Genomic DNA, 21,656 nt, shown 5'->3' on the forward strand with positions numbered 1-21,656 from the left:
TGATTTTTCCTTCTATGAACATTTATCGGGGCAAGGCTTTTAGTACTGTGAGTTGCTATTTTATTTCCGTGATTTTATAACGATGAAGTTTTATTGAGTATGATTAACATTGGTTGATGATTTGATCATGTACTTCTATATTATATGGATAAAGTTGAAAATTGTTTAAGACAATTGCAGATTATTTCATGAATGATGTTAAAGTATTTAAATAATATTTTATTGATTTGGATATTATAGTTACGGTTAAGTTTTAAAGTATTATTTTTTTGGGAAATAAGCAATTGGGATTTACAGTAGTTTTGTGTTCATTGGCAACCCCTGGATCTTTATTTTCTTTTATATTATTATTTGTCAATGTGATGAGTGATGTGGAATTGTGGTGATATGAATAGTAAATGTTGACGGGTGTAGTTTATGTATTAGGCAACACTTTTGTTATTTGAATGATGCTTATTTCACAACAGTAGAGTTAGTGTGTATACAATACTATGGATGTGATTAATTTTAGTATGTTCATATCTATATTTGCATGACAGATTTTGGAAAACTGGGTTAATAAAATTTATTGGTGCGTGTGGTTTGTTATAAAGCCTAGAGTTTATAATGATTGATATTTTATAATGGGAAGAATTGTAGATAGAATTCATATTATTAAATTTAATAAATACCGTAGAAAAGTTTGAAATTCTTTCATGTTAAAATCATAGTATATTTATTTTGGACATATAAATTATAAAAGGTCGAACTATGTTTTTTTTTATGCAAATACGAAAGATTAAAAAAAAAAGAGAAATTTGAGTATAGTTTTTAATTCTATTTCTATTAGTAGAATTATATTGATGATAGATTAGATAATAATTTATATGGACTTTCAGTAAACTTTTGGTAGTTTACATATTCTTGGATTATTATATTAAAGATAATATAATATACAATTTTGAATTATTATATTATTTTAAGATAATATAATAATATAAGGTGATTATGGTATTATGGGTTAAGTGGTTTGCAGCTCAATTTTGGCCTGGCAGCGCCAGACGATAGTGTAGGGGTAGGGGTCCATTGTAGATGGATTCACATAGATGGGCTTGATGGCTTGGTCAGGGATATGCTGGATTAGTTATGAGCGGGGAGGTTCGTAACGGAGATTGGAGATGCGTGATTGATGCGGGCGGGTAGGTCTGTATCTGTTGTACTCTTGTGTGGGGATACGAGCGGGGAGGTTCGTATGTTCCGTGCTCACACTTGAGGCTACTATGAGCAGGGAGGTTCATAGTAGGTGTTCACACATGTTGGACTACGAGCGAGCAGGTTCGTAGAGTTGGACTACGGGCGGGGAGGTCCGTAGAGTTGGACCACGAGCGGGCAGGTTCGTGGGAGCATGATAATCCCTGAGGACCAAGGTTGTGAATGGATCTTTCTCATATAGGTTATGAGATTGGGGTATAATGTTATAAAAAGGTCAATAAACTAAAATTGACTAAGTTAGATTGGGTGAGGGTCAATTCTTATTATCTTATTATTTGTATAATTTTTCTTTCTCAGCTCACCCTTTCTGTTTGTGTGTTTGTGTTTGGCGATGATCACGTGACTTGTCACGTGGGAGCAGATGTGAATCCAGGTGAGAACGCCGATGCATAGTGACAGAGCGGGGCAGACGATGGGGGATTTTCTCTATGTTTTATTTCATGCATTTTGTAATAAATTTTATGATGTTTTTTTTCTATCATGAACATGTAATAAAGATGGAGTAGTGTGATTGAATTACAACGAGATAAGTTTTAAACTTTCCCGCGCTTGGGAACTTTATATAATGTCTTAAATGAAAAAGAAATTTTATGATATATGCTTTATCTAGTAATATCCATCTAGGGTGTTACATAATATATTTCTTCCATGGGCAAACTGAAAATTCTAAACTAGAAATACCGGTTTCCACAGTAAAGGATCACTAACCAGTAAAGATCATCCAACTTATAAAACTTTGCAAGTTCACTAGCTATCCAAAATCTGTGGTTTTCCATCAAACAATCTTCAAATTCAACCATAATATAATTTCCTACCGGATCACGAAAATAGTTTGGGCCTATTAGCATGTGTTGTCCCCTGTAAGCAAAGAAGGTTTCATCAAACTCAACCAATTCCTACAAACAATTACAAAAGCCAACAAAAATGGAATTTTTAGAAAAATAATAAGTATACACAGTCTAGTGGTTGAACATTTCATGAAAGATTGAATTTTTCCACCAATCTAACAATAAAAGAAGCGTTAAAAGTAAATGAAATCACAACTTTAAGATTTACCCATTGTGGATGAACCAAGGTCATTGAAGTCTGGAACCAGTTCTTGACGGAGTAACATTTTGTAGAGTTATTTTGATTTTCCTGAGAGGTCGCCATTGAAGAGGTTGGATGGTGAAGTTCCAAATACATTTCCAAAAAGCAAAAAGTAAAGAATATATATAATGCTGAAACGATGCAAGGGGTTATCGAAATGTAAAAGTTCTATCTTTGCACTAATTTTTTTTAAATTGAAAATAACCATAGAAATGAAAGCTTAATTAATGGATGTAGACATTTATGTCAAGTACATTCTAGAAAAGCGTTTAGAAGTCGAACTGCCCCCATGCCATGCAATCAATCATTTCTATAATAAAAGATTTGATAAAATTAATTTAATAAATAAATTATTTTTGGCGCGCATTATTCATGGATCGTGAACGAAAAGCTCTTTTAGGAAGTTCTGTTTCAAAGCTTCATACATCAGAAAAACTAAAACACACAGCAGTAGGCAATGTAACGGAAAAAGTAGCCAACCAGTAAAGTAAATGAAGTGTGAGGTACAAAAATGGATTAAATGCTATTTTTAATGTTTGATTCTTGCACATATTAGACATCTACCCTATCTTTATTCCATCTTGGAATTAAATTTTCAAGATTTATGCTATGTCAATGTGTTTGTGTATTGGGATAAATTTTAAAGTTGTCTATGTACACTATTAATGTCTTTACATTTAACAAATTCATGTGAATGTGCAAATTGCTTTTGTTTCAGTACCAAGTTTTATTGCCATAGTAGCCAATATGAGTGATCTGAAGGTGCTATCAAATCTAGGTTGCGCAAATGCAAGACTAAAGAGAAAGTTAGTTCTAAAAGAAAATAAAATGAAGTGTGCACAAAAGAGTCAAAGTCTCCTACTTGACGATGAACAACAGAAGAAAAGGAATTTCACACCATTATGTGATATAACAATGAATGCTTTCCTCAATCAAGATACTCCAACAAATAATGATATGGCGGGCTATTATAAAGGTCTACGACTACAGGGAAAAAGTTACGAAATGAACCACAGATTGTTTCATCAGAGTTCTCATTGTCAAAATTTATTTCAAAAGTTTGAAGTTGCTGGATCCATAGGTCAATCATCTTTCCAGAGAGTACTAAATGATACTAGAATATGTCCAAGTACTACTACTCCAATCGAAAATATGGGTACATGTAGTAGTTTCTAAATTTCTGCGCATATGACTACACATTCTAAATTATATTTTATACTTTATTTACTAAAGAAATATCTATTGACAAAATAACAACATCATTTTAGACATAGGAGTAAGTGTTTCAGATTCAGCAGCTGACACTAATGAAGAAATGGAAGATCAAAGTATAGAACAAGATGACGAAATTCCATAAAACATAGTTCCAAGATAAGATTGTATTTAATAGTTATAGTTTCTACTAAATGTATATTGAATTCTATTTACTAACCATATATTTAATTATGCACAATGTATGTAGACATTGGTGATCCACTATTCATATGCAAGGAATGCAATGCCTATATGTGGTACGAGGAAAGGATTAACAAGAAAAGAAGGTCCACCAATCTGACATTTCATATGTGTTGTGGTAATGGTAAAGTTCAATTACCAACTCTAAAGGACCCGCCAATTGTTTTGCAACATCTTTTATTTGATAATGAATCGAAAGAGAGCAAGAACTATCAAAATCATATTAGAACATACAATATGATGTTTGTATTTACATCTCCCGCAGCAAAAGTCGATACCACTTTCAACAATGGAAAAGGGCCACCTAATTTACGAATTCAAGGTCAATCTTGTCATAGAATAGGAAGCCTTTTACCAGTCCCTTTAGGACTTCCAAAGTTTGTCCAACTTTATATTTACGACACTGAAAATGAAGTTCAAAATAGAATGAAATCTTTAAGGTACATGAATGTTTCCTCTATTCAATGTAAATAAAATAGAACAATTGGTTATTTAACTAGTTAACCTTTGCAGGAACCAACATAGCATTGATTCAGAAATTGTCAGCAAAATAAAGATGATGCTAGACGAATTCAATGTTCATGCGAAATGTTTTAGAATGGTAAGAGACAGATATAGAGACCAACCATTTGATGACTTGAAATTGAGACTTATTGCGGATAGGACAAAAGATGGAAGGATATATAGTGTCCCCAATGTTTCAGAAGTTGCAGCACTTATAGTTGGTGATGTAGATACTGCTTCATGGAGAGACATCATAATGGAAAAGCAGTCTGGCAAGTTGCAAAGAATAAATGAATTGCACACTAGTTATTTAGGATTTCAATATCCTTTATCTTCCCATATGGGGAAGATGGTTATAGACATGATGTCAATCATCGACAGAAACCAGGATTCAACAACAAAAGGAACAGACTCACAATTAGGGAGTGGTTTTGTTTTAGATTACAAACGAAACAATCTGAAGCACAAACTTTGCTTAGATCTAGACGACTTTTTCAACAATTCATAGTTGATGAATATACAATGGAGTCTGAAAGATTGTCATTCATTAAATATAATCAATCGAAGTTAAGGGTTGATAAATACAATAACCTTTGTCAGGCTTCCACTAGCTCACAAACTCAAGGATCACAACAAGGAAAGAGGGTTGTTCTTCCTTCATCTTTTATTGGTAGTTGCAGATTCATGGACCAACTATATTTTGATGGAATGGCTATTTGTAGTTATATGGGATTCCTAGACCTTTTTATAACTTTCACATGCAATCCGAAATGGCCAGAAATAACCAGAGTACTTGCTAAGCTAAAGCTATCTCCAACAGACCATCCTGATATAGTGTCAAGGGTCTTCAAGATTAAGTTTGAACAACTTTTGACAGACTTAACTAAGAATCATCTACTAGGCAAAACTACTGCATGTAAGTCATCCATTTTTGTAATCATCATTCTTTAATATGGTTTTCTATCAAATCTGTTTGAATTGTTTTGTTTGTGAATAAATGTCTTTTGCTTCATTTGTAGTCATGTATACCATAGAATTTCAGAAGCGTGGTCTACCTCATGCACACCTACTGATTTTTTTGCATCCCAATAGCAAATACCCAACTCCTGGTGATATTGATAAGGTAATATCTGCAGAAATCCTTTGTCCAATAAATAATCCTGAATTGCATAAATGTGTTCAAGATCACATAATTCATGGACCTTGTGGAATGTCAAACAAATCTCTGCCTTGCATGAAATACAGAAAATGCTCACGCTTATTTCCAAAAAAAAATTCAAAGGACAACTACCATATCAGAAAATGGTTTTCCTCATTATTGTAGAAGGAACGATTCATTGACAGTAACCAAGAATGGAGTTTGTCTTGACAATCGTTCTGTGGTTCCTTACAATCCACAATTGTTGTTGAAGTACCAAACATATATAAATGTTGAATGGTGTAATCGTAGCACTTCCATCAAGTACTTATTCAAATATATCAACAAGGGTTACGACATAATAACGACTGTTATTGTTCTAGAGCAAAATGAATTCTTTTTGAACAAAGAACCAATAGATGAAATCAAGCAATATCTTGATTGCAGATATGTATCTCCTTGTGAAGCATGTTGGAGAATATTTTCATTTCCAATTCATGGACGGAATCCAGTAGTAGAAAGATTGTTTTTCCATCTTCCCAAAGAACAGGCAGTATACTTTAAATATGATGACGTGATTGATGATATCATGGGAAAAACAATAGTTTCGGAATCAATGTTTATAGGTTGGATGGAATGTAATAAGAAATATGCAGAAGCCAGAGAATTAATTTATGTCGAGTTTGTTTCTAAGTTTATATATGTCAAAAAAGATAGATGTTGAAAACCAAGGAAAACGGGGAATACTATTGGAAGACTGATTTGGGTTCCTCCAAGTACTGGTGAAGTATTTTATCTTAGAAGAATGCTAACCCATGTAAGAGGACCAACATCCAACATTGATATCAGAACAGTTAACAATGTAATATATTCTACATTTAGATAAGCTTGCTTAGCTTTGGGAATATTAGCAGATGATACAGAATATGTTAATGCTATAAAAGAAGCAAAAGATTGGGGTTCCGGACATTATCTAAGAAAATTATTTGTCACTATCATGTTGTCAAATAGTGTTAATCGACCAGAAGAGCTATGGAACAAGACATGGGAGTGGTTAGCAGATGGAATTCTCTATCGAGAGAGAAATATAGCAGGAATTCCAAGTTAGCTCCAATAAATTGTATTCATAAATATACAATGCAAAATTAAATGTCTTAAATGTTTTTGTGTGCAGAACTAAATCTTACTCCAAAAGTACTTCAAAATCTAACCTTGATTGAGATTGGAAAGATCTTGGAATCTAATAGAAGCAGTTTAAAATTCTTCCCAACAATGCCATACCCAAATGGATTCATTACCCAAAATTGTGGAAATAGATTGGTATATGCAGAACTTGACTATAACACTGCTAACCAACGAGATTTATTCCAATCAAATTTCAAATCTATGACAAGTTAAGTATTATTATCGTTTTTTGTACTTGACTATTAAATCGAATTACATTATGCAATCAGTTTGAATAACCATTCAATTACAGGTGAACAAAAAAGTATTTTTGAAAAGATCAAGCAAGCAGTTGTTAATAAACAAGGAGGTGTATTCTTTTTGTATGAGTATGGTGCAACTGGCAAAACATTCATGTGAAAAACACTATCAATAGTAGTGTGTTCCGAAGGTAAAATTGTACTCACAGTAGCTTCAAGTGGAATAGCTTCCCTACTATTACTAGGGGGAAGAACATCACATTCTAAATTCAAGATATTGGTACCAACACTAGAACATTCAATTTGTAACATTTCACAAGGATCCGAAGCGTTAGAGTTGTTAAAGAAAGCAGAACTGATTATTTGGGATGAAGCTCCTATGGCCCACAAATTTTGTTTTGAAGCTTTGGATAAAACTATAAATGACATAATGAACGGTATTACAAAATAGGGTTCAGTTTTTGGAGGAAAAGTCATAGTATTTGGAGGAGACTTTAGGTAAATATTACCTATTATACCAAGAGGGTTCATATCAGATATTGTCAACGCCATAATTAATTCATCTTATATATGGGATCACTATGAAGTTTTAAAACTGACAAAAAACATGTGTCTGTTACAAGAAGGCCTACAATCAACTACTGCATCAGAGATTCAAGAATTCTCAGACTGGATTGTTCAAATTGGTGATGGTAAGTTACAAGAACCTAATGACGGTTTAGTTGAAATTGAAATACCTCAAGAATTCCTAATTTCAGAGTTCAATGATCCTATAGAAGCAATTGTGTTTGCCATTTACCCAAATTTGATACAAAAGCATACGGACGAGTCTTATCTACAGTGGAGGGCAATATTGGCAAGTAGGATTGAGACAATCAATGAAATCAATCAATACATGTTATCACTAATTCCAGGTATATCAATCTACACCCTCAAACTGATATGATTATAATTTGGAAATTTAGTGTGACTAATATTATTACTAATACAGGGGAAGAAAAGGAGTATCTTAGCTGCGATTTAGTTGATGAAACAGAATCTGCTTCAAACGATAGCTACAACACTATAACTTTCGAATTCCTAAATTCTCTTTCTACCTCTGGCCTTCCATAGAATCAAACTGAAGATTGGAGCACCAATAATGCTTTTGAGGAACTTAGATCAAGTAGAAGGTTTGTGCAATGGGAGCAGATTAATAATAACAAGACTTGCAAACCATGTTATTGGATGATGAGATGCCTTGAGCCAAGGGACCTACAACAAGAGCCATGGCTAGGAGAATACAAGAGGAATGAGCCTTAAATGCGCATGCAAGGCCCAAGATGAACTTCACATGGGCCAAGAAAGATGTGAAGACCCAGCCTAGGACATTTTGGTTGTAAATACTAGATTAGGATTTTATTTTGGGCTTTGTATTTTGGACCCAGCAGAATAGGGTTTTCTTTGGGCCATGTATTGGGCCTTAGAGGAAATTGGGCTTTAGAAGTAATTTTGGACCAAAAAGGGGAATTGGGCCAAATGGGCCAAGAGTAGTGTGTCTACTCTAGAAAAGCCTAGAAGCTTCTCAAACTTGCTCTCCATGGATGAGAATTAGCTTCCCATGGCAAGACAAGTGTGACTTGCTTAGGTGGCAAGTCACACCTCCCACATGCTCCTTTTTGGCTCTAAAATTCAACTTTCTAAACTCCTTTTTCCCTCCACTTTTTGGAGACTCCTTGGTTTCATTTTAGCGTATAAATAGAAGGCTTAGGAGATGTATTTTTCAGCTTGAAATTTAGTAATGAATTGCTGCCCAAATTTGTGCACAAATCTCTTTTGAGCTCACCTTAGAGTAAACTTTTCTCTAGTTTACTCTAGTCTTCTTCCTTAAGAGTTGGCCTCACCTCTCTTAAGAATCCTTTCACCTACACCAAACCAAACACCTTAAGCTTCTTTCCTTCATGCTTCCGCATCCAACACCATCCATGGAGCCTTCATTCTTCATGCAAGCTTCAATGGAGACAAGAAGAAGCCATCATGTGGTATCATGAGCCTTGGTTTTAGTGAGTTAAGTGCTTCTTCTCCATTTTTCTTTCAATTCCGTGTTGTTCATCACTTCTCCTACTTGTCTTACTGTTTTTGTTCATTTTGTTTTGAGTATTAATGTCTTTTTACTTTGGTTCATCTTCATTTGCTTCATCTTGAACCATCCTTGTATGCTTTAGGTGTTCTATTTGGTTTCTACCATTTACTTTTCATTTTAATTGAGTATTTGTTGTTTTTGTTCAGTTCATTCTCTTGATTCTTGAGTTTATTTTGATTTTAAGATCCATATGTTTTGTCTAGAGTCATGTTTAGTCCATATATGTCATTAATTCCTTGTTTAGCTTTTAATTTTCTTTGAATTTGTTGGTGATGTGTTGCTGATTTTTTTTTTCAGATTTGAGTGCAGTTTTTAATCCTTAAAAATTAACACTCTCTTCTCTCTTTGAGCCTTGGAAATGAACCTTCACATCTAGATAACCTTAGTTATCTTAATGTCCAGTGGGAATTTTCCTTGTGCTTGCTTAAAATCACCATAAACCACACTAAATTTCCTTTCAATTAATTGTGCTTTGGTGCTTTTTCATTTCTGTTTTTGAGTTCAGATTGCTATTTAGATCTTAGCAATGTCTTAGAGTCAATTTCCATTATGTTTCATTGTGTTTCATGATCTTCTTTTGATTCCTTTAAGTTTCCTTCTCCTTTGTGCTTTTTGTTTCCATTAAAATGCAAATGATCAAGCATAGTGTGGTGTTGATTTTGTTTTGTGGTGGAAACTAGCTGCTGTAAGAGCTATAAAAAGAAAGAAAAAGAGCACAAAAAGAATACAAGCAAGTGCCAAAAAGAATCAAAAGAAAAGATCAAAAGTAAGTGGCAAAAGAAGTACAATAAAATCACTACCATCACTTGACTTTGAGAGCATTATTTTTGTTGCATTTTACTACTGTTCCAGTTTCTGTCTGACTGCACACTGTTTGTATTCGATTTATCATAAAACATTGGCCGGTGCAAATCCAAATCTAATTTTTTCATCTTTTAGCTAAGACATAGACGAAAAATTGAAAAAAAGAATCATTGAAAAATGTTGAGAAATGAAAAAATGAAAAATAGCTGAAGCAGAGGCTTGAATTCACGTTTTTGGACTGGCAGTGAGTGAAAAATCAAATTTCAGTGTAGTTTTCTAGCTTATTTTGGTTGTTTTTCATCCATTCTAGTGCCATTCATTAGGTAATTCATTTGAGTGCTTATCTTGTTTCTTTACCTTATTTCTAGTTTGTCATTTCTTTGGTAATCCTTTGAGTTTGTCATGGCATTATTCACTTTTGGTTTAGCAATTATAATTTTGTGCTTTATTTCTTGACCTCTTTTGGTTTGATTTCTATATTTGGTGCATACTTCTTTTTGGAGGTGATCTAATTTTCCTAAGGTAGCATCCTAGGAGGTGGAGTACCTAGTCCCGAAAGAGAATCCTCTTTGGTGAGATCAAGAGGAAGTGCAAGAGTGAAACACTTGTGAGGACCAAGCCAAGAAGACAAAGCCAAGAAGACCTTTTACATTTTGTGCACTTTGATTGTATTCAAATTGAGTTGTAAATTTGTAATGCTTTCCTTCTTATGTTCATGGCCTAGTTAGGTGTCTTGGGGGAGTCTTAGGTACTCAATCCCATCTCCTAACTAGAACCTCTTCTATACATTAGTGAAGCGCTTTTAGTGGTGAAGTTTGAAGGTTCCAAGTGCCTTCTACTTCTACCAAAACTTAGGCCGCATATAGCTTATAATCTTTCTTGTTTTTAATTTTCTTGTTTGATAGTTTAGTGTGTGTCAACTTAGTCCCTGAATTAATTTCATTTAAGAAGTTTTGTACAAAAGTTTCAAGTTCCCTTGGCTAGGAAAGACTTGGTATGTAAGCAATCCAAGTGATTCACCTCTCTTTCCTGGAGGAGAACTAAAAGCTTTTGATATCTACTTCTTCTTTGAAATTTTCTTTTAAAGACCAAAGTATTCTAAAATAGAAAAATGTCTCAACCTCCTTCTCAATGTATGAGTGCTTCAAATGAAGAAGAAATAAGTTTGAAACAAATTGCCTTTGATTTGAGAGCACTACTACGTTGGAAGGAAGATGAAATAATTGCAAGGGAAAGGGAAAAACAAGAAAGAGATAGGTTTCATAAACTTTTAGATGAAGAGAGGAAGGGAACAAGAAATATGGAAAGGTTGCATGAGAGGATGAGTAATAGGAGTCAACATTTGTACTCCCACACTCCAACACTAGTCACACACTATGAAGAAGATAATAGACTAGTTGACAACTTCTATCAACCTCCTCCTCCTCTAAGAAGAGAAAGAAGATAGCCTAGGGAACCAAGAGGCATTAGAATAGACCTCCATCACTTTTATGGGAAAGATGATGTTGAAGCTTATCTTGATTGGGAAATGAAGGTTGAGCAACTCTTTGCTTGCCATCAAATAAGTGAGGAGAGGAAAGTACCCTTAGCTACCCTTAGCTTCCAGGGCAATGCTATATATTGGTGGACTGCCCTCGAAAGAGATAGGAGAATCAATCAAAGTCACGAGGTCAAATATTGGAATGACCTCAAAGGAACCCTTAGGAGAAGACATATTCCCTCCTATTATCATAGAGAGCTAATGGATAAGCTCCAAAGACTCCATCAAAATAAAATGAAAGTGGAAGAATATATACAAAAGATGGAGTTATATATGATGAGGGCTGGGATTAGGGAGTCCGAGGATACCACCATTGCAAGGTTTCTTAGTGGCTTAAGTCTTTAGATAAGAGATAAAGTAGAATTGTTGCCCTACCAAGACTTAAATGACTTGGTTCAACTTTGCATGAAGGTAGAGCAACAAATTCTAAGGAAAAATTTTCAAAATGACTACTCTAACTCTTATACCAAGAAAGAATTCAAGAGGGAGGGTAAGCAAGTCAAAGAGGAACTCTCTAAAAGTTTCAAGGAAAATGAGAAACCAAGGGAAGGCACATCTTCACACACTCGCACTAGTGAAATCAAATGTTTCAAGTGTCTTGGTAGAGGTCACGTTGCATCTCAATGCCCTACCAAAAAGACCATGATCTTAAGGGGTGTTGACCACTATAATAGCGAAGATGAGCAAGAAAGTGAGAGTGAGACTTCTAGTGAGGAGTCTAATGATGAGTCTAAGGAAATTGCCTATCCTTGTGAAGGAGACCTTCTAATGATTAGAAAACTTCTTAGCAACCAACCCATTCCAAAAGAGCCAACACAAAGAGAGAACATCTTTCATACAAGATGTAAAATATTAGAAAACACTTATTCTCTCATTGTTGATAGTGGTTCATGTTGCAATTGTTGTAGTACAAGGTTGTTTGATAAGTTGGCTTTGACTATCATTCACCATCCAAAACCTTACAAATTGCATTGGCTTAATGAAAGTGGGGATTTGACAGTCCAACATCAAGTGAAGGTCAAGTTATCCATAGGTCAATATGAAGATAGTGCTATGTAATGTAGTACCTATGGAAGCTTGCGATGTTTTATTGGGAAGACCTTGGCAATTTGACAAGAAAACCATGCATAATGGTCTTACCAATGAAATCACCTTCACTCACAAGGATAGAAAATTTGTCTTGCATCCTTTATCACCATCCCAAGTGGTAGAGGATCAAATCCAAATGAGAAAGAAGTTGGAAAAGGAGAGAAAAGAGGATAAAAAAAAGTCCTCCCTCTCTCCCCAAAAAGTAACTAAAGATGAATCTGAGGTGGGAGAGATTGGTGTTCCTTCTCCCAAGGTCATTCAACATGAGAACATTTTGACTATAAAATCTTTGAACCAAGTTCTCAATGATGAACAACCTTCATCCCTCTTGTTGTGTAAAGGAACACTCATATGTACTGCCACAGCTCTTGAGCTTAAGAATCCACCTCCTAAAATTGAAAATATTTTGAAAGAGTTTGAGGATATATTCCCTAAGGAAGGGCCTATTGGGCTTCCTCCCTTTAGAAGAATTGAACATCAAATAGATTTAGTGCCTAGGGCTAGTCTACCAAATAGACCAGCCTATAGGACAAATCCTCAAGAAACAAAGGAGATAGAGCCTCAAGTCCAAGAGTTGTTGGAGAAGGGTTGGGTTCAAAAGAGCCTTAGCCCTTGTGCTGTGATTGTTTTGTTAGTTCCTAAAAAGGATGGGAAATGGAGAATGTGCTGTGATTGTAGAGCCATAAATAACATCACCATATATAGGCATCCAATCCCTAGGCTTGATGAGTTGCATGGGTCCCTCATGTTTTCTAAAATTGATCTAAAAAGTGGTGATATCGCTGTCGTTAGGCGATCAAATTACCACTACTTTAGCAACTTCAGTATTGCCAGTTAGTAGTGAACAAAATAGTTAGGGTTAAGATAACCCTGAGTCGTCTCACAAAGAATACGGAATTGATCTCAAATATTTGATTCTTAAAAATGCAATTAAAACTAGCAATTATAAAAATAGGGGGTTTTGATATGCAAAGAAAATGACACGGAAGATTGTAAACACAGTAATAGTAAATAGGTCAATTCCACTGCTTTTTCTAAATAAGATTCTTCATTGGTTATCTAGAGATTATTGTTAAATTAATTATTGTTGTTGATTTACAAACAAATCAATGTAAAGACTCAATTCATTTGTTGGCATCCTCACTTTTAATCAAAGTACAGTCTCAATTAAAAGTGAGAATTGTTAGATTGTCCATAGTAAATTTAATCAAAGTACAGTCTCAATTAATTTTACTATGCCTAATCATGTCTATTCCTTTGTTTCTTTACCAAATAGAAAACTTAATTAATCAAAGTAAAGTCTTGACTAATTTTAGTTAAAGTAATTACCTCTAATCAAATTAAAGTCTCAATTATTGGCAAAAACTTATTTAATCAAATGAAAGTTTCTAAACAAAATCAAAGTAAAGTCTCAATTTAATTTAAAAACCTTTTAACTCATATGATTAGCATGCATGTAGATTTAAAATCATTATTTTCTATTCAATTAAGAAGCAAAGGACATAGATAAACAAAAACCACAACAATAATCAAAATAACAAAACATATAAATTCATCTAACCTCAGAATCCAGTTAAGAAATTACAGTGGAATCAACCCTAAAAGCTCAGCCCTCCATCGCTTTGATGGAATACATGATGATATGAAAGAAAGAAAATAAAAGAAAGAATGAGAGATGTGGTGGAGACGGTATCTGCCAAAACCAGAGAGTTCTAAGTGTCTAAGCTGTAAGTTGTAAATTGTAAGTCCCGCTTCTGCTCCCTTAAGTCTCTTTATATAAGCTTCCACTGGACTTTGGGCTTTATCTGTCAGTTGCTAAAATCTTTTATTTTTATTTAATTAATTAGTAACTTAATTTCTGTCCAATTTTCAATTCTGCCCCTCTCATTTAACCATATTTGCAGTTTTGACCAGAGTTGACTGCTGACTTTGACCAGTTGACCAGAGTTGACCAGTTTGACTGTCCTATCAGATGCTGACACGTGGCAGTGTAGATTCTCTCTCCAGAATTAGGGTTTCACTCTCACACTCTTCTCCCTCCCTCGTGACAGCGCGGCTGCTTCGGTGAGGTGCTTCTTTTCCGGCGAAGATGGATTCCGACGCGGCTCTTGTTCGAAGATGGTGGTGAAGCTGCGGTTATCGTGGCTGCCGTGGCTTGAATGACGCTGCTGGTAGTGCAGGCGTGAATCTGCTGGTGGTGGTGCGCGGACGTCTCCATGGTTGTGCGCGAGGAAGAAGAACTCGCGGTGGCCGTGAATATGGTGCACGATTCGTGGTGGCGGCACTGCTGCAGTTCTTGTGTGGAGATGGTGGTGGCGCGCGCGTTGCAGGTGCAGTGGTGAAGATGGAAGCTGCGCGTGAAGTGGCTGAACGCTCGCGGGAAGAAGAAAATGGCGTCGCGATGGTGGCGCTGCGGAGTTGCGATGGTGGTAGAAAATGGCGGTGCGAATGGAAGAAGATGGTTGTGGTGGCCGACGAGATGAAGAGGTGCGGTAACTCGCGGTGGTCGGAAAGAAAGCTTCCATGGTGGATGACGGAGATGGCGGCGGCGGCTGCCGTGGAGAGTGGAAGGAGAGGAGAAAATTAGGGTTAGGGTTTTGGGAGATAAAGATGATGACGTGGCAGCCTTCCATTGGACAGCTTGTTAGTGCAAGGATTGTTGCCACGTGGCTTGCTTTGGTTGGCTAATTTTAAGAGGTGGGGATTGCCACATGGCATAATCTGGTTGAGTGGAGTTTAAGTGGTAGGAGGGGTGCAACTTAGTGAAAACTGGGGGTGCAGAACAGGTTTTTGTGGTCCACTTTGAAAGGAGTGTGCAAGTAAAAACTGGGGGTGCATTTAGCCCCTGATTTATTCTTTTTCAGAATTTCTTGATTTTGGACTTATTTTGTAACTTTGAATATTTTAAAATCACACTATTAATTGACCAAAAATAAATTCCAGCTGCATTAACAAACGTTAGAATATCCAATAATATTTTATGCAACTAAAATCAATTTTTACGCCACTTTTACCAAACTTACTCAATAAATCCAATAATCACAAATCCTAATTAAATCAATCTTTAAGCACAGAAAAGTCAATTAAATCCCCAAATTTAAATATTAAATGAGGGCAAAAATTTGAACTCATCAAGTGGTTATCACCAAATAAGAATCAAAGAAGGTGATGAGTGGAAAACCGCTTTTAAGACCAAATTTGGACTATATGAGTGGTTGGTGATGCCCTTTGGGCTTACTAATGCACCTAGCACATTCATGAGGCTAATGAACCATGTTCTTAGAGAGTGCATAGGAAAGTTTGTGGTTGTCTATTTTAATGATATCTTGATTTATAGCAAGAGCTTGCATGAGCACATAGACCATCTGAGGTCTGTCCTTACCATCCTTAGGGTAAATAGTTTGTTTACTAATAAAGAGAAATGTACTTTCTGTGTAGATAGTGTAGTTTTCTTAGGTTTTGTGGTGAACAAAAATGGGGTCCATGTTGACCCTACAAAAATAAAGGCCATCCAAGAATGGCCTACTCCTAAAAATGTTGGAGAGGTTACGAGCTTCCATGGTTTGGCAAGCTTTTATAGGAGGTTTGTTCCTAACTTCTCTACTTTGGCTTCACCCCTCAATGAACTTGTAAAGAAAGATGTATCTTTTTATTGGGGTGAAAAACAAGAGTCTGATTTTCAACAACTCAAGGAAAAGCTCACCAATGCACCCATTCTAGCTTTACCAAACTTTTCAAAAGCCTTTGAGCTAGAGTGTGATGCATCCGGTGTAGGAATAGGTGCTGTGTTGTTGCAAGGAGGGCACCCAATTGCTTAATTCAGTGAAAAACTTCATGGTGCCTCCCTCAACTATCCCACCTATGATAAGGAATTGTATGCCTTAGTTAGGGCCCTTCAAACTTGGGAACACTACCTTGTGTCCAAAGAGTTTGTCATTCATAGTGACCATGAGTCGCTAAAATATATGAAGGGCCAACACAAGCTGAATAAAAGACATGCTAAGTGGATGGAATTCTTGGAACAATTCCTTATGTGATAAAGTACAAGAAGGGCAAAAGTAATGTGGTGGCCGATGCCTTGTCTAGAAGGCACATCTTGTTTTCAAAATTGGGAGCCCAAATTCTTGGATTTGATCACATTCCAGAAATGTATAATCAAGATTCTGAGTTTTCCTCTACTTATGCTGAATGTATCGAAATACCTCAAGGAGGTTTCTATGTGAATGAGGGGTATTTGTTTAAAGAAGGAAAAATTTGTATTCCCCAAGGTTCACAAAGAAAACTCCTTGTTCAAGAAACACATGAAGGGGGATTAATGGGTCATTTTGGGGTAGAAAAAACCCTAGGTCTTTTAAAAGAGAAATTCTTTTGGCCCCATATGAGGAAGGATGTCCAAAGGCATTGTAATAGATGTATTTCATGCTTACAATCTAAGTCTAAAACAATGCCTCATGGATTATACACCCCCTTGCCTGTTGCTTCAGCCCATTGGGAAGATATAAGTATGGATTTTGTCTTAGGACTCCCAAGAACACAAAGGGGTTTTGATTCCATTTTTGTGGTGGTAGATTGTTTTAGCAAAATGACACACTTTATACCCTGCCACAAAGTGGATGATGCTAGCAACATTGCTAGGCTTTTCTTTAGAGATGTGGTCAAGCTTCATGGTATACCCCGCACCATAGTTTCTGATAGAGACACCAAGTTCCTTAGCCACTTTTGGAAAACACTTTGGTCAAGGTTAGGAACTAAGCTTAATTTATCTACTTCATGTCACCCACAAACTGATGGACAAACTGAAGTTGTTAATAGGTCTCTGTCTACTATGTTAAGGGCAATTTTGAAAAGGAACCACAAATCTTGGGATGAATGCCTTCCCCATATTGAGTTTGCCTACAATAGAGTAGTTCATAGGACTACTAAAATCTCTCCATTTGAAGCTGTTTATGGCTTTAATCCTCTCACTCCCATGGACTTGCTACCACTTCCTACATCTTTTGATTTTATTCATAAAGAAGGGGTGGCAAAATCTGATTTTGTTAAGAAAATGCATGAAAAGATTAAAAGCCAAATCCAGCAACAAACAGAGAGATATGCTAAGTACAACAATAAGGGGAAGAGGGAAATGATTTTTGAAGAAGGGGATTGGGTGTGGCTACACCTTAGAAAAGATAGATTTCCTAAGCAAAGGAAGTGTAAACTTAGCCCTCGAGGTGATGGTCCCTTTAAAGTGCTGAAAAGAGTAAATGATAATGCGTATAGGCTAGAGTTGCCTGAAGGCTATGATGTGCATGCCACCTTTAATGTTGCTGACTTAATACCTTTTGTAGGTGGTACAGATGATGAGGCAGAGACTATAGATTTGAGGACAAATCCTTCTCAAGAGGGAGGGGATGATGAAATGCCTCGAGCCAAGGGACCTATAACAAGAGCCATGACTAGGAGAATACAAGAGGAATGGGCCTTAAATGCGCATGCAAGGCCCAAGATGAACTTCACATGGGCCAAGGAAGATGTGAAGACCTAGCCTAGGACATTTTGGTTGTAAATACTAGATTAGGATTTTATTTTGGGCTTTGTATTTTGGGCCCAGTAGAATAGGGTTTTCTTTGGGCCATGTATTGGGCCTTGAGGAAATTGGGCTTTAGAAGTAATTTTGGACCAAAAAGGGGAATTGGGCCAAATAGGCCAAGAGTAGTGTGTCTACTCTAGAAAAGCCTAGAAGCTTCTCAAACTTTCTCTCCAAGGATGAGAATTAGCTTCCCATGGCAAGACAAGTGTGACTTGCTTAGGTGGCAAGTCACACCTCCCACATGCTCCTTTTTGGCTCCAAAATTCAACTTTCTAGACTCCTTTTTCCCTCCACTTTTTGGAGACTCCTTGGTCTCATTTTAGCCTATAAATAGTGATGAAGGATTGATCCCAACCAAGGATGGAGGCACATGCTTAAAAAGACTAAGCATGTTTAGAAAGGAAGTTCACTAATCCTTCATCCCTTTCATTTGTCTTTGTTATTTTTGATTCCCTAAGTTGACTTAGTTGAATCAACTATAGTTGACTTGACTTAAGCCAACATGCTAATCTATGTTTATATGCTTTGTAGGTTAATTAGGAGTAAGAAAGCAATGCTAGGTGGCGCATGGTGATTGGGGAGCATAAATGATGTGGAGGAGAGAGTAAAGCAAAAGCATAAAGCATAAAGTAAAAGCCATGAAGCAAGTGTACCTATGTACCTTTGGTCTCCTTTGTTTTTAGCACACTTTGGCCACTTTTTGGAGACATATGAGACACATTCTTTGTCTCCTTTTGTGCTAGAACGAAATTAGCCTTGCACACACCATAGTTAGCTCTTTTGTCTCTCATTTTTGTAACCTTATTTGACCTAGTTTCTAGAAGCTAGGGTTAGGTTTTTGTAGAGACATCCTTAGGTATCTTTTATTTGCTTAGAGGCCCCTAAACTCTTCTATATAAGGGGTGCTCCTAGACATGTAAAAGGGTTGAACATTTTGAAGTAAAAACATTCTTGTGTCTCAACCATTTGTGAGAGTTTTCTCCCTTGGGAGTGAATACTTTTAAGCCTTATCTTGCATAGCAAGTGGCGGCACACATCCACTCATCTTCAAGGTTGCCATGGCTTCTAGCCTAGCCTTGTAGTGGCGTGCTTCTCACATTTTTACCATTTCTTTCCTTTCCATTTTATGTTTTCTTCTTCCTTTAATTGTTCTTGGTTTTCTATAGTTTATGTGCTTTCCATTTCCTTTTTGTTTTGAATCAATCCATCATCTTCTTCTCTTGAGCTTTGTGAAAGGAACCTTCACATCTAGATAGCTTGCTACCTTAATGTCCAGTGGAGATTTCACTTAGCTTTCTTAATCAACTCACACCATATTCAACAATCATAAAAAGGAACAAGATAATCATTCATCAAATAGAAGGCTTAGGAGATGTATTTTTCAGCTTGAAATTGAGTAATGAATTGCTGGCCAAATTTGTGCACAAATCTCTTTTGAGCTCACCTTAGAGTAAACTCTTCTCTAGTTTACTCTAGTCTTCTTCCTTAGGAGTTGGCCTCACCTCTCTTAAGAATCCTTTCACCTACACCAAACCAAACACATTAAGCTTCTTTCCTTCATGCTTCCGCATCCAACACCATCCATGGAGCCTCCATTCTTCATGCAAGCTTCAATGGAGATAAGAAGAAGCCATCATTGGAGCTAAGATGATTACATGTAATAAAGATGATCAAGACATTTATATTCCACGAATGTCAATGTCCCTTTCACAATCCCCATGGCCATTTAAGCTAATCAGAAAACAATTTCCTATCATGCTATCATATGCAATGACAATAAACAAATCTAAAGGTCAATCACTACGTTTTGTTGGATTGTATTTGCCGACACCGGTATTTAGTCACGGTCAGCTATACGTTGCAGTCTCTCGAGTTCAAAGTAAATTTGGGTTAAGAATCCTAATCCATGATAAGGACAACAAACCTTCGAATACAACAATCAATGTTGTATACAAAGAAGTGTTCCAAAATGTATAGTTTGTCTTAAGAAAAAACCTTTTGTTACTAATTACTAAACATTTTGTACAAGACTGCCAAACAACTGATTAGAAAAAGATATATTATTGTATTCTGATTCCATAAAAAGAAGTTAGATCTATTATTTAAGTTTACAGGTCATACCAAAACGCATTACCAAAGATGCAAAAAAATTCTTACTTTTCGAGATAGATAGAACCATTGCAATAAGCTTATCAAGATCTACCCATGATAAAACCTGGAAATCCCAATTGCAAACAATAATGCATGTCTCTTCGCAAGCTTAACTGCAAAAATGAAAAATCTTCAATAAATTCCGAAATAAAATAACCAATTCAACGTTATTGAGGCCAGAAGAACTCACCAAAAAAGATATCAAGCTCCTTCCATTGTTCCCAAAAGCTTACAACTTCCCCTATATGAACCCGTGACCAATGACTACTTTAGAATCTTTTCAGGTTGACCATTATTTTGTCCTATTGCACAACACATGACAATGCATTTAAACTGAAACCAACAAACGTACCTAACTTATATTGAACTTTCATAACAACACCACCAAAATTGATTTCTGCACCACTACGATAAAATTGATTATATTCAGTTTTTTTTCCAAGTTCAGTTTTTACTCACAATCATACATCTTCCAGTATCTTGTGTTTCATGATCCATTGGGAGTATGTCAACTTAGAACCCAATCCAAAATTTCACTAACCACACCACCACAAGTCTTAGCTACAAATATACCATTATCCATGACTATAATATTGGTACACAACTGGATCATCGCACTTAATTATTTGATTAACATTAACATTAAAGAAATTTTGTTATTAATCAATTATTGCAGTTAAATATGTTCATGACATTCGAACAAAGCTTTGGTTTATTAATCAATTTTTGCTATTAATTCTTTTTTTAATAAAATTTCTATAACATCCAAAAGTATACGAAAATAGACATTACTTTAATTAGTACATTAAAACCATATGCATAGAAAAGGAGCCATTTTAAGTAATAAATTATTATTATACCAGACAATTTATTATTTTAATTGTTACATTCAAGTAATTTAGTACCCACGTTAATATACCAACAAAAATTAAACAATTATATACCAGATAATTTATTACTTTAATTACTACATTAAAAGCACATTAATATACGAACAAAAATTCAACCATTTTAAGTAATGAAATATTATTACGTATAGTCTCAATCAATATCTAAACATTTTAACAATATTTAAAACAATATTTAATCTTCAACCTCAACTACTTGGTCAAATATCATCGTTGAACAAAATAACAATTCAAAGTTAAACAGGAGTTCACAAAACAGAAATTGTTTTCCAATTCTAACATGATACCTAACTATAAAGGCATTCCAAAGAAGCCAAAAAGTAAATTAACCAACACACCTAAGCCTTTACAACATGGATGGTATTTTTCTTATCATCGTCTATTACAAATTTTATGCCATCACTAGTAGCTAAGCCATTGCCCTTGTAGAACGTCTTCCATCCACACACCAGATAGCATTCAAAATTGCTCCTTCCAGTCCAACGAATTGAGCAAGGCCAATATATAGCAGTTTCATTCGTCAGCAAATATCTCTTGCGGCTTTTGTCCAAAACTGTCTAGCAAAATTGGAATTCAGATACTGCAAACAAAAATTCTTCTGTTAAACAT

General features: G+C 35.6%; 1 pseudogene; it reads left to right on the forward strand.

Moving 5' to 3' along the window:
- Window positions 1-3,255: 3,255 nt before the first annotated feature.
- LOC114180601 (uncharacterized) lies at window positions 3,256-19,965 on the forward strand (annotated as a pseudogene).
- The last annotated feature ends 1,691 nt before the right edge of the window (window positions 19,966-21,656 follow it).

This window comes from Vigna unguiculata, chromosome 4 (assembly GCF_037176805.1).
Source record: "Vigna unguiculata cultivar grain cowpea cultivar isolate G323 ecotype 2 chromosome 4, ASM3717680v1, whole genome shotgun sequence".
NCBI classification, from domain to species: domain Eukaryota; kingdom Viridiplantae; phylum Streptophyta; class Magnoliopsida; order Fabales; family Fabaceae; genus Vigna; species Vigna unguiculata.